General features: G+C 36.6%; 1 long non-coding RNA gene across 1 annotated transcript; it reads right to left on the bottom strand.

The window, feature by feature from the left end:
• Positions 1-3586: 3586 nt before the first annotated feature.
• On the bottom strand, positions 3587-4719 carry LOC143374232 (uncharacterized). The gene is made up of 3 exons (XR_013086626.1): positions 4160-4719; positions 3936-4052; positions 3587-3811 (listed from the first exon to the last, which is right to left on the bottom strand). It is a non-coding gene; the product is annotated as an uncharacterized LOC143374232 (long non-coding RNA).
• Positions 4720-18841: the final 14122 nt, after the last annotated feature.

Genomic DNA, 18841 nt, shown 5'->3' on the forward strand with positions numbered 1-18841 from the left:
TAATAATTCGGTCATTCTGCGAAATAATAATTTCTGAAATAAAGGATTAGAATTTAAGTAATATTGGCGAATTTCAAAAGCCGGTCATACAAATACAAAGACTGAACAATGTGAATAGTTCAAGTGTTTAAAATTTGCACTGCTTTATGTCTTTCTAATTAACTAGCCTGATGTATTATTCTCTTTCCTGTACACTCACTGGTGTAACAGTGGGCTCTGTAATGGTCCGAGGTCCTCCCTTTGAGGATCGGCAGAGGGAAAGGAAACTGCCTCTTGCTTGTAGTTATGTAGCAGCTCCAAATTACAGGGACGAATGAAACGATTCATTTCAAGTTATTCTATATATTTTCCTAAAATGTTGAAGATGAAGATTTCTATCTTCCCGATCGTTTTTAAGAATTCTCCTGTATGCTGCAGGAATCATTTTTTGGCCACGAAATACCTACAATTAAAGCTAACATATGACCTTTTATTATGTTGGATAGTAGTCTCTTCTCATTCATAATAGCGTGGGAAAGCTTCTGAGAAGTTAGTCTTTGCAGAAAAAGATATGACATGAATTTTAAATTGAGAATAGGAATTAATGTTTCTAAGGGTCACTTCAAAATTTTTGATAATGTGCAAAACACTTTCAAAATAAATATTCGATAATAGTATTTTACTTTTGGGGTTTGTAGATGCTGCTGGATTAGAGGCACGATTTTTGTTGCGAGGGTGACAAAATGCTGACGTGACCTAATACCGTTTTATTGAAGATACTTCGTGATTTTCCTTATTTTCCATCGCGTTTTCCCAGATTTCACTTTGCAAAGCAATCACTGTCCTTCGTAGCCACCTAATGAAACTGGCCGCCGTGCTAGGAACGCGATAGGACGTGTGCTCTTTTGTTTGTTTTAATGACATACTGACAGACCAGAGGAATATGATTTTTCCAGCGCGGAGGGATTTCGAAAGGATCACGGTCGCATTATATTTTCTAGGACACGACATCTTGGTAGTATAAATCACGGAATATCTAATATTCTACTCACTTGATATCAGGGATATTATTTTTAGGCGAAAGATTTTTTTTTACCACTTTCGTAAGTTTTTTTTTGTTATCTCTTGGTAAAATCCTGTGGAAAAGCTGAAATTCTACAGTGGCATGGAACGTGTTAATTTAAGGGGAGAAAGTGTTTTCCCTGGACTCTGTGCAGATTGCACGGAATTTGCTGAAAAACATAGTCAGCAAAGCTGCGGTTGCATAAAATGCTTGAGTATTTCGTTTTATTATTTCCTATGCAAATCCCGCTACCTTAACGACGCACATAATCAGGCTACAATATATTTTCTTACGTGCTCATAATAGGCGCGCTTCGCAGCAAACAATTCACGTTACCCTTCGCCGTGATTGTGTTGTATTATAAACACAGTTGAAATCATCGTAAATTTACATTGCCGCGAGCTTCCATTACGAAACGAGATTACCGATAGGATGCTATTTCGTTAAGAAAACAATGGGCAAAATGTAAATCAGGAAGGGAGCGATTCAATTCGGATCTCACTTTAGACTTGTACCAATCGAATGACTGCTTTTTGCGCAATTTACAAAGTGCTTTCTCCTGTCTCCAGGTAATTAATGAAGGGAATAAAGTTGCAATAAGGAGTAGCTTAGTCAGTCCTTACGTTTTAGGGCCTTTTCACGTGAAACACTTTTGTGATTGACAACTGGTATTTCAGGCACGTTTAAATCTGTTCTGTCTGCTTCTTTAAAAAATAGTGAAGCAGGTATTACGAACCACAATAGTTTCATAAGTAAAATGGTAATATTGTTTACATATTTTTGTATGCATTGATTTTTAATATACCATTTATTTCTTCTTCTGACGTTGCCTTGATTATATATCCTTTTTGTCTTGAATAATTTGCGAGGAAAAAAATGGTAGCATTTAGTTTAGTTTGGATAATTCAACTAGGAACTTGAACAAACTTTGTTATTTTCGTCCCAAGGAAATTCTATGAAAATTTCTATACGTGGAAATCTTTTTGTTCCACTTCGTTGATTCGATAACGACAGATTTGTGTCTCCATTCTTCTTCAATAAAGTACTTCATGTATAAATGGAAAAACAGCATGCTATAAAATAATCTTGTTATTAAAGGATAATTAGTTATTCAATCTTCAGGTACAAATAACTTCGTTGCAGCAAATAATGTTACTAAATGAAACAAGGCACTCGAGTAAATTGGTTGAATTGGTTCTAACTTTGAGAGAAATTTAATTTTTAAATTTATGTTCGCGAAGCATCTTTTGTTTCGTTTATCAATGTACTTTAATGGTTAGTACATATTTATTTATATAAGGTGAAATCAGAATAGTGAAACTGGAAATTTATTAATATTAATGATCTTCACTATGAAAATATTAAAGTCCTATTTTTGAATGCCTTTCAAATACTTGTTGAAACATTCCTCTACATTGTACACCCACCAACACTAGTCCTTCTAATAATTATAATAGGTGCGACAATGTATGTATGTACGTAAGTGCATATGTGAATTGTGACACGAAGCACAAAATAATTGAAAAATTATAAAGTGTTCAGAGTACCATAGAATTAGCAATAATGCATGCTATTATAAAAGCCACGATTACAGCTAGGGTAAACCAACCAGTAAAATTGACCGCATACCACTGAATGACCATTAGGCAAAGAAATGTCAATCATAAATTTAAACATTAATACATGTTTATAAATGGAGCGTAGTTGCACTTTTAATATCCTATATTTTTAGTTACGCGTATTAAGCAAACATTAATAAGTAGATACAATTCTTATTAAAATTATGCGGTCATTTACTGGGCTTCTACACGTTTTGCATTTTATAATTTTTTTAGTTTAAATTACGATAAGAATAAGTAATTATTTTTATAGAAATTTCAAGAAAAATAAATTTAAATGCAATTTAAATTAATTCTTTTGTTACATAAATATATTCAAGTATTAATCTCAAAGGTCCATATATTCAACAATTCGGTCATTCACTGGTTGGTCTGCCCTATTAAAAATGCTTTCCCTGAGAATTTTCAATGTAGACTTTGCATTAGTAAAAACGGTTTACACATTAAACAGTTTCAGCGTACAGAAACTTGAGACTACGCAAGACCCGTGAATGATTCTTCCTTAATTTCATTCTATATTGTTTCACACGAAACGTAGAATAAAATCAGAGTCAAAGAAGTGTGTGGTCCATTATCAAAAAGTTCCTTATCCAAGCAATCACATTTACTGCTACTTTCGGTAATGGATGTTCTTCCATACTTCTTATCGTATTACCGACCCTTATCACAGGAACCACCATGTCTATCCTCAGAGCCCTAATATCCTTTCCACGTATCATACCTTGCGTAACTTCCTGCAAACCGTGTACAAAAGTGTATTGTGCATTCTGCCCGATTTATGAAACTTTCATTGCCGTTCCTTCCGCAAAATCCTATACCCTCTCCGAACTGAACTTTTTAAAGGCAAATGACAAGCACATGCTCTATTGTGAGAGCTCCTGCGGCTATTATGCGTCGCGCACGTTAAAAAGGCCCGGCAGCAGATCGCGGATCTCGTCTCTGAAATTTTTAAGTAGAGAGCTCCCACTCGCATCGGACTAATATTGCGCTGGTGCAAAAAGTTCACCATATTTGTCACCGAGGATTCAAACGGGAATCACTTAATTTCCAAGTAATTTCCTCTAATGGAAGTAGCTTCTAATGGCGTGGGCGTACGTTTTAATTCTGGGAATGCGTCCTGCAATCCTGTTTTTTATAGAATTCCAGGTTTCTAGAATTTATGAACTCCCCGCTAAAGAAGCTTTTACAGAGTAAATGTCGATGGGGATGCTTAAATAAATGAAAGTCAGAGGGCGAAAAATGAGAGAAGTGCGGTGGACGTCGAAGTGTCTCACCTTTAAGCCCCAGTTTGCAGTATATCATTCGCGTTGTGTGGTTAAGCATTATCCTGCGGAAGAAGAACTCCTTTTCTATTGGTCATTTTTCAGCAATTTCTGCTCGGCTATATCGAGCTGCGAACAATACCATTCTGTATTCATAGCTTCTTCCATTCAATGGAACTTTATCATTTTACTCGAAGCACGGCCCCGCACACAAGCGACGAACCCTCTGTACCAACCTAATATTTATTTTCGAAATTTCAGCAACGTCCAGCGGGAAGCTTGGCAAACGATCGAGGAGAGGTGTGTTTTATCATAAAGCGCGCAATTTAATGTTTTTCTACTTCTGGCGGAGGCACTGCTGTGGCCTATGGACTCATCCCTCGCCGTGGAAAAACCTCTTTCCGTTTTAAAACATTTCAGTTCACAGTACTCCGACGCTTCCCAAGGAATTTCGAGGCTCGTGGGCGTCTGCCGATTGCAGAGCAACGATGGACCCATCGTGCTATCAGCGCGCTCGATAATCGTTCGCGTTTAATGGAGTATTTAAAATGTGGCCGCGTCACGTTTTAATATCTTTCAGGGGCTTCTTTCCGCCATTAAATTCACGCATCGAGGCTCGGCGAAAGCCACAAAGAATTATTTTGAAAGCTCGTGCTGCGTTTTACGCCGCACACGCGCGGAGTATGAAAATTGAAGTGGCTCTAGCTACCAGCTCTCTCGGACGATGCTTCTACTGCTGGCAATGAAATTTGCGAAATATAAACCGCTCTGTATTCGGCTCTCCTTTTTGTTTGGATTTATACATCTCTGCCCTTGCGCTTTTCTTTGTGCTTTTATTTCTTAGTGATTAGCAACTGCAGTCGGGTTTTAAAAGCATAATTTATGTCTATTAGCTTACGTACACATAGTAGGAAGCTAGTGGTGGACGAAAGAAAGTTTACACCCTTTAAAATCGCTTAACTTTTTTAGAATGCGTCCAAACGACTTGAATTTTTTTGAGAAGCTAGAAGGATTAGTTTGCTAAGTGACGTGTTTCGTCGTTTTGAAGAAATTGCAATTGGTCGGAATAGCAAAAAAAAATAGTAAAGGTCGGTTTTTCGACTTTTTTCTCAGCCTGTAATGAAAATTAAAAAATCCCGAAATAACTTGTATACATGCTGAAAATTTCATCAAAATCGGTTAACGTTGTTCTGAGCTACAAACGCTTAGAGATCGCAGAATAAGGTCGAAATCGCTGCTATATGTCGAAGTCGGCGAGTTTCGACCTTATTCTGCGATATTTAAGTGTTTGTAGCTCAGAGCAACGTTAACCGATTTTCATGAAATTTTTAGCAGGTAGGTACACAACTTGTTTAAGTCTACAAACGGGATTTTTAAATTTTCATTACAGGCTTAGACAAAAAAGTTGAAAAAAAACGACTTTTACTATTTTTTACTACTATTTCGACCAATTGCAATTTTTTTCCAAACAACGAAACACGTCACTTAGCAAAACTAATCCTTCTAGCTTCTCAAAAAAAAAACTCAAGTCGTTTGGACCAATTCTAAAGAAGTTATGCGATTTTAAAGGTTGTAAACTTTCTTTCGTCTGCCACTGTATATAGAATAAGCGCGTGATACTTTGTGATTTGTTTTTTTGAACTATTGGGGAAAACGGAAAAGATTCTTCGTGAGTAAAAAAAACAATGACGGTGCTAGATCATTTAAAGAAATAATATCAATACCTTCTACATTTTTTTAATTGCGTGATGTATGAAACAAGTCAAATTTATGAGAAATATTATGAGAATATAGAATATCAAAATATTCGCATTTTGCTGATCGTGAGTCAAGAAACTACAAGTTGGAATGAAATTCATTAAAACAAACAGATTATTTGCATGCTACTTCAAATAATTAATATCGAAATTAACGAAGCTGAATCGGGATCGGTTTTGGACGATCACTATTTTTGAGAGGCCTTTATTGTCCTTCATATTTTACCAACGTTTGTGCCGTAGTTTTCTACACTTTTGTGTAAAGATACTGGAATATTGAGTTCCTTAATTTTGATCGAGTCCCACTCTTTCACTTCACTTATCACCTTTTACCTTGCGATCCTGTAAGAAACCAAATTTTTAAGCGAGAGCACTTCTTTCAAGCTATTATTACACTGGTATACATAGTGATGGGTGAAAATCTTGAGAACATCGTATTTGTAACTCTTCATCCAAGGAGGAAGTCTTGAATGAATTTTAAACGAAGTGAGATTACAGCATAGTGAAGGATGTACAAAGGCTCCGCCAGGAAGGATTCTTCTTATTTAAAGGGATGGAAAGAGAAGACTTAAGATGGACTTCAGATAGTATAGAATTACATCGTGACAGACGAAGGAAGGGGACCAGAAACTATTCATCTTTTTCATATGCATGAATCTGCGTGCAATTATATGTGTAATACTATAAATCCACAATTTTCTTGCCACCTACAAGAATATCCAAATATTCCTTCCCTAATTAGTCTTAAAAGATAGTGCAAATTATGATGAATAGTATTCTAAGATGGTCGTGCTAGGATTAACAAGAATCCAATATAGAAACATCGACTTGGTCAACTGGTCATTAAAATTATTTCAAATTTACGTCAATTTTATTCTATCCGTTTCGCACGTGTCCTGATTTAATTAGTAATTGTCATCATCACATTACAAAATTTGTCGGCCTTCTATCTCGAGAGCACGCAGTAAATCACGTATAGTGTTACAGTGATTAATCGAGAAAATCGATTATCCAAAAATGCCCTTATTAATTCCGATAATCGAGCTTCCACTACCTATATCAATCTTCAAATAATTGCCTCCTCATTAAACTCGATCGAGAAAAAAAAAACACCAAGATATTTCGCGTCAGTTACCAATAAAATCGATCCTACTTGAAGTTAAGTAATTACTTTCTCAATAATAACGAGCAAGACGATCAATTTGTGCAGAATTTCTTCAGCGATATTTCCTGCTGCAAGTTATTGACAAACTGTCAATTACAACGTGACTTTCTTATCAGGCGAGACTGCAATTTCTTATTAAGAAGCCGCGTGTTGATTTCATTCCAACATGCATAATTTTTTATGGCAGTGAGCGACGCACCAGTACGAGAAAAAGTTGTAAATAATTCATGGAAACTGTTACCCTTGCAAGAACTTCCTAGCAAGAAGTACATATAATTGCATTGGCAGGGAATTTTTTCGATTCTGTTTGAATTAGATCGTATACGAGGCGAGTTTCCAATATTATTTATTCTGTTTACATTTCGAGGATTGCCTTACGTGGAGCAATTTTATTGTCATCGAAAGAGTGCAAGAAACCATAACAAGCATTACTACTTTCATTCCATCAGCAAATGTGACGCGAGCATGCAAACTTTAACATACTTCTTCGTTTCATGATTGCTGGGACGTTGGAAAACAGTCTGACGATAAATTTGAATGTCATGCTTGCTTTTAGTTAATTAGGTTGGGACAGCGATTAGGTAGATGCAATTCCGGTTTTTGGTTCTCGTGTGCTGTAAAGTTGTGAGTGAACGAGAATGCCAGTACGCTGCGAAAGACACGCATTATCGTCCACCCGCTGGAGTGCATAGCCTTAAACTTCAGTTTACCGTGAATTTCTTAATATTCAGAGTACAATTTGCAATACCCGTCCTAAGTAAATACAGTATGTCAGAGGCCAGTGTGCTCTAGCTCGAGATAAGAAAAAACTGCTACACGAGCTTATCCTCTGAGTGCTTGTAATGAGTGTTTATAACAGAAAGGCCAAGTTGAACGAAGAAGTAGTAAATTATCAAAAGAAATATTGGTATTCGTTTCGTGGATAGCTTTTAAGAATAATCGGGCCATATTGTGCAGAAATCTACCACCTTCGAAATAACAAGAAATTAGTTAAATCCCATAATTTTGCGATCTTTATTTTGCAAAAAATTACCATGCAATAATTATATATTTATTAATACTACCAAGCCGCAGTTCCATTTTAGGCTTAAAATTGAAAGCTGCAGAAAATTTAATATAATATTAAAACATCGAAATAGCAAGAAATAAAATATACCCAATAGAAATAACGTTACTTTTATTGTTAAATTAAAATCTTCAAACTAAATTTACTCAATTTCAGATCATTGAGGGTTGGTAGCTTCCTGCATAACTTGGCCCAATTACATATGTTTTGCATTCATTTTTGCACATATATAGAGTCACTATCTCCCAGTGGTACAATTCATCAGGGAACACTTTGTATATTAACGTATACAAAACATAGTACACAACGCATATGTTCCACGAAAATTGTGAAAGCAGCCTTTCCACAACACGTAAGCTGGACGCTTTTTTGTCCAGAAATAGGTTGAGGAATCGTAGCCTTTTCTCCCTAACACAGGCCTACCCTGAACCCATTTAGTGGGATCATCTTGGTAATTCAGAAGAGGCTACGATTAATTGAGGTGAAACCGTTTTCCAAAAGCGACGTTTAGGCTTTTTACAGTGAGGCTGATTTACAAGTGTCCCGCGACATATATAAAACAAACTAAGCTATCCTACACTATTCAGATATAGCGTTCGAAAATAGAACAAATAAACAAGCAGCGACTGATCAAATTACACGTATGACCAGCAGCCTTGAAATTTCAGTAGTATATCAGGGGGAACTCATGTAACACCTCTTCCATTGGATACTTCATAAAAACAAGCTTCGGGATGGGAGCATCTTTCATCCAAAGAGATCAGGAAGCAATGGTCTGTAAACACATCGATGACTAAGTAGTAAGGCGAACCCTGGTGTGCCTCCTATATTGCCATTTATCTGGTCCATAAATACAATGCCCTTCTGCTATCCCCTTCTCTTTTCCAAGAGGGAAACATTCCACACTTCGTTTACTCTTCACTTTTCCTAAACCTCCTAAAACTCCCATGCTGGCGGAACGGCTTTGAAAACTTCAAAACGCTGGAACGTTTCGTTCGTTTTCAGGCAAATATAACGAGACGTCTCGTTACGCGGAACGTCCAGAGATTTTACCGGTGTCCAGAGAGGAGGGGACTTAAAAATCAACGCGCCTCGTGTTTGACCAGACCGCGGAGGCTGGGAGATCGTAACGGCCAGGGAAAACTTATTCTCTGGCTATAAATAATTTCTCGTGTGTCGCGTGTGACGGTCACGTTTGGGGAGGGTACGTTGTGTCATAGGTGATACAAATCCCAGAAATTCTCCAGTGAAACGACGTGGTACGTAACGGTTCGATGATAGGGTCTGTGGAGGAGAGGAGCGGGTGGACCATTTCTGGGGTAGTCATAACTCAGTTGTCACACACAAATTCCCACGATGGTTTGAAATATCGGGGCGGATCGAGCGGCTAGACCAGGTCACTAGGATGTACCCTTGACAGTCGTACCGGTGATTGGAGAAGACGTCACTCGCAGGTTCCAGTGAAATAATTCCCTAGTGGTCGGACAAGGGGATGGAACAGTTGCTACATCCGTGGTTCCTTCTTCAACGGCTTCCTCCCGGGCTCGTCGTTAATTCAATGGTCGTTGCTGAAGGAAAATCCCACCGAGACCGCTCATTGATGAGCGTTCAGACAAAAGTCAGATTTAACGGGGAAAAAATTCTTGTCTTTTAGGGTTCTTTGTTCTACGGAAGAACCTCCGTTATTCGAATTAATAAGGCCCGATTAGATATCTACTTGGTTCTTACTGATAAAGATTGCCCACACGAATGCCTAAAAAACAATTTAAGGATTTTACTCTAATCAATCTGTAAGGGGTTGAAAAGGGGTAAACTGTGTTTTCACGGACTTCTCAATATATATTATCCCCGAAGCGAAGCGCGGGGTATTTTGCTAGTATGTACGTAAAATGAATATAAATTATTCCACGATAAAACCGCTTTTAGAAAAATAAAAAATACAGGATGAAACTGCATGGTTACATTATTATCAGCTAAAATAAATTGGTAAAAAGTTACGTCAATCATCCCTGATTTTTTTAAATGTTTCTAGCGCTGTTGTATACCAACGTCATTTAAATCTATTTCTGTACATAAAGTATTAGTCAGCGCGTTAGTTTTTCCAGATAGCAATAGTAAGCATCCTGAAGTCCTTCTTCTATGACCTTATCCGTGCCCTATTACTCATCCTTGAACCTCGATCTTTATGCCTCATCCCTTAAGGGGGTATACCCGTTTGAACCCTCGGAAAATGTATACATTTTGTGGATTTTTTTACAAGTCAACGGTTTGATGCAGATTTCCCGTTTTTTAACTATGTTTACATAGTATTATGAACTACTTATAAAAAAAGTTTCAGTTAAAAAACTATTGTTTTTCGGAAGTTACGGATACATGTTCGAAAGTCTCTCGATTTTAGACGGCTAAACGGTGGCCCAAAAAACTCGCGCTACGTTCAACCAATTCACTTCCAATTTTGCATGCAGAATCATAATAAGATTCCGCATCGTCCAACGAAGGCTTTTTTTATTTCGATTCCCCGTTTATTATTTATAAAGGAAAAAGGTGGATTTTTCTCTTAGAAAAATTTAACTTTACCTTTGATCTCTCACCATTTCTTTATTTTTCAAAATTTTCAAAATCGCCTTCGTTGGACGATGTGGAATCTTATTATGATTCTGCATGCAAAATTTGAAGTAAATTGGTTGAACGTAGCGCGAGTTTTTAGGGCCACCGTTTAGCCGTCTAAAATCGAGAGACTTTCGGACATGTATCCGTAACTTCCGAAAAACAATAGTTTTTTAACTGAAACTTTTTTTATAAGTAGTTCATAATACTATGTAAACATAGTTAAAAAACGGGAAATCTGCATCAAACCGTTGACTTGTAAAAAAATCCACAAAATGTATACATTTTCCGAGGGTTCAAACGGGTATACCCCCTTAACGACCGTTAAACTCAGGACAACCCCCACTTTTCAGCTTACCGAAAACCGTACATATATATATATATATTACACGCAATTCTTCCAGGCAGAAGCACTCGAGCACTTCAGTCCGAATAGTCTGGACACGAGAATCTAGTTCTGAATCTCTAATCTAGTATTTATCTGCAATCGTCTTAGTTTCCGTTATTTGTATAAAGTTATTTAATAAAATAAAAGTAACACGAAAAATACGGAATACAACAGCGCCCACAAAATAGGGTGTGAGCTTTAGAGGTTTTGTTTTTCATTTCTCATATTTTCACCATTACACGTCATGAGCAATTGATGAGGTACGATTTAGACGACCAGTAGGTACGATATTGGCAACTCTCCCCTATGAAGTGATGAAGTTAGGTGAAGCAGCCTGTCTAGTAAACTTCAATCCATAAAGCGGGTCCTGCAGAATCGAGTGAAACACTTGCAACACTTCACACGTATCCCACCCGAGTCGAGCTAAATGATGAATCGAGACTTACGCGTGTGTAGATCTTAATTCGCCCACAAATTACTAGATAGCGACGTGAAATTAAAGGAACATCGGAAGGGCCGAGAGCGATATACTGCGCGGGCTGACGTATCCTCTGATTCTAAGCTGTATTTACGTTGACAATATCGTCGGTGAAAAGCGTCGTTTGTGTAGAGGAGACTGTAGAGCCACGTCCAATGCAGGAAGACGAATGGCGACATTCCACTTTTATTTCTCGTTCTCCGCCAACGAATCGCTGCGTTTACACGCGCTGCCGATCTCTGCGCTCAGACAGCCCCCATCTTACGCGGTGTTTCGATTCCTTTATGTTCCCCTCGGTGTCTTGGAATACTAAGGGAGCTCCATGCTCGTGCAGTGCAGCTTTATTTGCAACGTAAACAGAGGATTTCGAACGGGAGCCCTGAGAGATTGACAATATTGGCATACACGAGCTCTGACGGTTAAGTCGATGTCTATGGTAACGTGTTTGGCGCTTTGTGTGAATTGTTACTGAGGCATGTATAAGCATGATGTATTGAAGTCAACTGCGTAGGTACTTGCTTATTAATTCTTTGGTATCGTGACAAAAGAGAATATGTAGATGATTATATTACCAAATTAGTATTTACTATTTTGTGTATCTCCAACATGAGTGTTAGTCAAATCTATTTATTGCTTTGTGAGGAAAGTTACAGAGAAGTTTAATTGAAGGGATCAGAAGTTGAAGGGAGAACAATATTTTTAATGCGAATTCAATGGAATTCATTAGGTGATTGTAAAAAATTATTTATGGAAGAAAATCCAGTTTTTTTTCTTTCTGCTAAGCACCCTCTTTGATGGGTGCCAGACTCTCTTGCCCTTCCCCCTCCTTTGGGTGCGCTACTGTCAATTCTCGACACTTAATTGCATTCTGAACTAGTCTTCTCGATGGGGTTTCCAGTTCTTGTGTTCACAAAGTATATTCGAAGTTTCAATTAAGAAACCCCCCAATGGTTCATCGTATTTTGACCTAATCTAGCGTCTATTGAATCCCCTCCCCTTTTGGTAATATCTTTTAAGGAGATGCGTACACTTGAACACATTCAAATTTTTGAATGAAAATAATATGACCATTCTCGAAAACGTGAATATTAACTTTTCCGTACTTTTTGTTAGTCCTTCGGTTGCAACAGAAATGAAAGCACTTATAAAAACACTTGACTGTAACTAACTCTTGATAGCTTCATAAAATATTCTCTGAATGTTTCTAGTAAATCAAATATTTCCTGAGATATCCTGTCTGCCGATTTGAGAAATGTAGCTTTCAGAAAGCCACGAGTATAGATTCAGCAGAAGACACTTCTGAACTAAGATATTTCTATTCTGTTTCACCTCGATCACTATGTCTTGGTCAAACACATTTCAAGTGTATACATATTTGATAGCACAGGAAAGGAGATTATCTAAGGAACAAAATAAAATTTCAAATCCTGCAGAAACTGTCGACTATTGGTTTGTGGAGCGAAGGGGTGTAAGTTGCGAGCTTTTGCTCTAGGAGCTTGGTTCGATTAAAATTCCAGAAGTATGTTAATTATGTAGATCCTGACTTAATATTTTGCGAACATATTCTCATGGCTTCGTACTTTAAGATAGTGCAAGATGCTAGAAATCGGTTTTCTCAAAGTCTCCAGGCGAATGTAATCCCTTAAATACCCGATTCAAGTAGTTTAGTCAACTTTTTAAAGAGAGTCATGAATTACTAAATGCGGCTGTGGTGTGGGGGCCCAGTTGAAATTACTTATTTAAATCTGGCAAATGTTCTTTGAAGAAACCAGTCATTTTTGCCTTACTTCATCAACACTTACACACTTACAAGCTTCTGAAGTGGTTTTATTATTTCAGTTTTGTATATTCACTTAATTTACTTATAAGTAAATATAAATAAAATATAAAGATCTGAATGAAAGATTTAAGAAAATTAAAAAACCATGTGGCATGACCTCCACAGTCACCAGACCTTAACCTAATCGAGAAGTTATGAGATGAAGTTGGTAGAAAAATAAGAAAAACATGTTCAAAATCAAAGAGCTGTGGAACAGATTGGAAGGAGGCTGAGAAATTAATTCACAAATATTAAACAGATTAATCGAAGGGATGCAGCTATTAGTTTAAGTGGTCAAGAGGAAAAGGGAATATAAGATCATTTTCTAACTTTCTGGTAAAATTTGTAATGTAAGATTGGAAACAAATATTCTCTACATAATAAAAATTTAATATGTTAACTTTATATCATAATGCCGGTCATTTCACATTGTAAAATAGTCCTCCTAGCAACTGTACGAAGTGTCTAGTTATAGGTGGGAGCATACATACGAGTATCACTTGTACCTTTATGAGTATTTATTACGTTTTTATTGTACAAGAAAAAATAATATAAAAATGTGAAGTGAAGAAATAAACAACTTGAAAGTTAGATTATAAATTATAATACTACATAAAATATTGCAGAGTTTATTTAGTATTTATATCCCTTAAGATTAGCCTATCGTTACATAGACCCCTGTGTATCAAAATTATCAAATTATCTTTCTTATCTTTAAGTGAAGGAATTTAGAAGAGCAATAGCAAATAAAACTTCACACAATATATGTGAGCATTACAAATATGTAAATGCCCTAAATCTTGTAACTGTAAATAGCAGAGTAATGAAGAGTGAAACTGCATTCGATTTGAAAAGCTTAGCACTCTAGGTATTGAATAATAATGAGTGAAAGTGTAGTGGCCCCAGATTATCCCAGAATAAATGATCAGCCTGCATCAGCTTGTCATAACATGAATCTAGTTTCGAATGTACATACTTCACTAAAAATTTATAGTAAAAGCAAGAAAGAAATAACGAATGTGTTTATGTACCTATCACAGCCCATCGCGGCGTTATTTATTCAATCCGTTTATTTCTATAGATACAGTTGAAAAATGTGTTTACTATTTGCGATCAGTGATCAATGTAACTATCGATACCCTTAATTTATTGTCTATAGATTATTACACATCGTGTCGCGTTTCATGTTACTGAAATGCCCAAATCACTGTAGGAGGTCATCAGCACAGATCTATTAGCAGACCCAATAATAGAGCGATGTAATACTAGGTTCAATATTTCCATTACAAAGTATTCCATAGAAGCCACACAGAGTGATTAAGAAATATCATTCGACACACTGAAAAGGCAAAATATCGAAGTGACAATCACCGATTTTAGTGCGATTTTGGTAGAAAGTACTTAGTTCTTACAAAAACATTCGACACGTATTTTTTTTAATGGCTGACATTCATGTTGAGGGGGTGAAAACAGCTCTCAAAGTTAAGGGTGAGAAACATGTTTGGTCGAATATCTTGGAAACTATTAGAACTAGGAGAACTGTGTAAATAGCAAAATGGTGTATTTTCTGATACGGAATGCAACTGTGTTATCAGATTCCAAAAATTACCCTTTGTTTAAATAATACATTAAAAAATAGCATTTTTATTATTTTTTGCACAGCTGCATAACGTTTCGCGTAATAACGTTTCATCGTATCTCTCATAGTTTAATAGTCACTTAATTAAATACTTTAAATACGTCATCTATCTCCTATTTATTTACTCAAAATCTCAGTCCCGTACGATTTCCTTTTAGAACACTCAAGTGATCGTGTCCAAGTGTCAAGTTTCCAACTCTCAAACTGTACCGAGCCAATTCATTTCGATGCTAAATTCCTTTGAAGGGTGAAGCTTCTCCTCGTTGTTCCCCAGCAATTTTACAGAATGAACAGTTCAGACGAGGATAAGGCTGATTTTCACGACCCTCATTGCCAGCCGAATGTGCTTATTAAGGGAAACATCAGCGGCCAGTATAATTGGAGCTTGAGCTCCGTGGAGTATACAACCCCCGAATGTGAAGGGAAAAAATTGTGGGGTCGCGGCGAAGATTCGAGCAAAAGCCTACGATAATATCAGCCGTAATTGAGGATCTCTTGTTCGGTCCGCACGTTGAGACGGCAACTCGAACGAAACGATCCCTTTCGTCGTCTAAGCCTTCGTTCTGCCACACAGTTTTACGGGGATCCTCGACCCGTTATATCGCGCTTTTATCATCTCCCTTTGATCTCGCTACGTTCGAGTGTCATTCCAAGATTTTGAACAAGGGAACTTGCTGCGTCTTTAGGTGAAATGTTTCTGCCAGGGCAAGGCGAATTCCACTGTTCGTTTGTGCCCATAAAGATCGCGTTTCAAGCACGAAACGAGAGATTCGCGGACAAAAGCGTCGGCGACGAATTCATTTCGGTAGTCTGCTTGCCGTGTAATTGTCGCGTAAACGAAGATCGTAGAATACAATTATAGCGGTTCTTGTTCGAGATAGATGTGACTCAGTGACAAATGAAAGCTTTCGGGCAAGTAACAATTTAGGGGTGAACGTAATGGTGGGGATAAGCTGTCGGTGGTCTTGAGAGGCCAATAGATTTTCTTTTAACTATGGTTAAAGTTTTTTGAACTGCAATTAAAATATTCCGGCGCCTAGATAATAGTTTCAAGATTTGTATGTATTAGCGTGGCCCTTATTTTTCACCATCCGATTTCTTTTGCTCTTACCCCCTCAATTTCATAAAAAAGTAATCCCTAAAAAAGTTTATTGCAATCGGACAACAAGAAAGGGGGATTTAAAGAATATCTTAATAATGGTAAGCCCTATCGAAATTTTGTTGAAATAATATTAAAAGAGCATTCAATTTTCTATAATTACCGTTTATGTAATTTTTTCGTGCTTCCAACCAGTTTTTAGATAATAGCGTTTGAATATAGAGAGGTCCGCGTTACGCAAGTGCCACATTACGAAATTGCCGATCGCGGATGGGGTGAAAGTTCCTTTGTTTATGGCGGGAATACAGTAACAATTACTAACCCTGGCTCATGACTCGAGAAATGTCACAGAACCTTAAAAAAAAAAAAAATAAATAAAATAATTGAAAAGCAAAAAATATTTTCATATGCACTATTTAGAGTTTTCAATATCACCAACTAGTAAGGGTGAAGTGGCAGAATTTTCTTCAAGATATGAAACCTTAAAAAGCTGTTTTGTCTAATAAAGCAAATTAGTGGAAGCTTGCTGTTTCTTAATGCATGTAACATAAATGCCCAGATGAAATCATAGAAAGAACGATGGCTGTGTTATTGATTCAGTCGTAAGAATAGTTCTCAGCTTTGTAACTCCTCTTGTCCCTGTATACATAATCTATCGTGTTCAATGTATCGAAATTGAATTTCGAGGAGTGGCCGCGGAAAGAGCAGTCCCGCAATTTTGGGATTTACATACAAACGTCCAAGTTGTAGCATCTGGACGCTAGAACGAATAAATCGGCTCTATCGGATAGGTATTAACAATTCGCCGATGTCTCAATTTGTATGTAAATATTAAAACACACCTGATTCGCTGTTTAATATAGAGCACCGCGTTCTGGGGAAAGAATATTACAATATTCAGTTCATTATTAAGATTTCTGTATGCGTGAGGGATGTATGACACAGTTATTCTGCGACGACCAGTGTGAAAAATAAGAAATAATTTTCAGCCAGGAAAAGTAGAAACTGTAACTGGATTTAATTGAATTTCCTTGTGCATATAAGCGACAAACGTTTTCCAATGGAAAAAATGGCACGAATGAAAACGTTTCTAATGTACAGTTTTCCAGATGAAATTATGTAGGCGCTTTGAGTATGGATGGCGAATTTGTAATGGAATTGTTACGAATGGTGGTGTATATTCCCAGCGAAATTGTTTGCAAATTTTACTGTGGAGGGAATGCCACGAAAATTAGGGAGAATTAGGACAGCACCACGAAAGACTTGCACATCACCAACATTTAAACCACACTGCTATTCGTAACTGTATAATACCCACATATGTCTCGTGTCAAAATATTATCATATTTCAACATGTTTCTCAACAAATGCTGGGAACAGTGTACGAATTATTTGGGAAATACAGAATGTACCGCGACCGCCATAAGATCACTCCAACTCTGAAGGGCAATTTCGGCAAAGATGAGTTAGACCATCTTGTGGAATTCTTGAAGGAGTCTAAATTACTAAACAAAATTCTATAATACAATATGATAGCATAATTGAAATTGTACTGTAAATAGCTGTCGGTAATAACCAGGTAGTTGATGCGACGTTAAACCAATGTATAAAAAAAAATTATTTGGGAATTGAATGAACTGTCGCACTCATTGTCAGACTAAAAGAATACACAGCTTACGAGCAATCAATTTTGTATCCACTGCATTAAGGGTACCCTCCCATCAAAGTATTCCAAAAATAGTTAATTTGTAAATGTAAAATATAATACAATTTTTATCACCAAGACAGTCACAGCCATCAAGAGACAGCAGTATTAGATAAAATATGCAAAAAATCTTTCTTATTATCCTTAATGATGTACAAATATTACTTATAAGTAAACACTATGACGTTTACTTTCTTTTAAATAAAATCCTAAAATTACCTACTTTTGGAGTGATTTGATGGGAAGGTGCCCTTGATCGATTTTATGGCTATTCAATATCTTTTATTATTAACGCAATCGACACTTTCGTATCTTCTAAAGTCAAAATTCTATCCCAAATAGTGCATGCTTTCGTTAAAAGAGATGATATCTCCTTGATATCCTTCAACTTCCATCAAAAAATTCTCGAAACTTCTGGACCAGTTCGACAATATTTATAGTCAGTCGATTAAAATAAAAAATACCTACCCGGTATATTATAATCAAAACCACCTGGAAAGTTTTTGCGGTCACCAAAAGTACCTCCTGCTTAGGGTGTTTCATACTACAGGGGTCAAATTAAAATATTACATTTTCTTTACTTTGCTCATGACCTGGTTCCTATTAATATAAAAAAAATATCTGACAAATTTTAGGCAGATCGAGTAATATTTAGGGGTTGCACACTTTGCACACTAAATAATATGTAGTGGGTTAAGGAAACACGATTTCCAATGATAATTAATTTTATTCTCAAGTCCTTAAAAAAGAAACTAAACTTCAAAGAAGACTTAGACTTAGATAAATTTACATTTTATTATTATTATTATTGTTCACGTCTATAGAAATTCTGTACCTTATTATTTTACCCACATTTTTTAAACTTGAAAAAGCGAAAATACGTAGGGTAGACCGGTGGGAGGGGTAGTAACAGGGGGAACGAATGTAACACGCTAATATCTTAAAACATATAATGGATATTAACACCAATTTTAGATATATGATCAACAATGACATTTGAAATTACACACATTCATGTCCTAGCAGTATAGATACCTACGCAATAGACATGAATAGTAAACAAAATAAATTTTCGATACCTACCCTCAAGTAATCTTTTCTTACTGACTTATGATTATAATGTAAAACACTCCCTTTGTAAGTATGTCCTTTTTTAAATCTGTAATTTTACCTTTTTTTAAGTAATACTGATCGT

This window comes from Andrena cerasifolii, chromosome 10 (genome assembly GCF_050908995.1).
Source record: "Andrena cerasifolii isolate SP2316 chromosome 10, iyAndCera1_principal, whole genome shotgun sequence".
Classification (NCBI taxonomy): domain Eukaryota; kingdom Metazoa; phylum Arthropoda; class Insecta; order Hymenoptera; family Andrenidae; genus Andrena; species Andrena cerasifolii.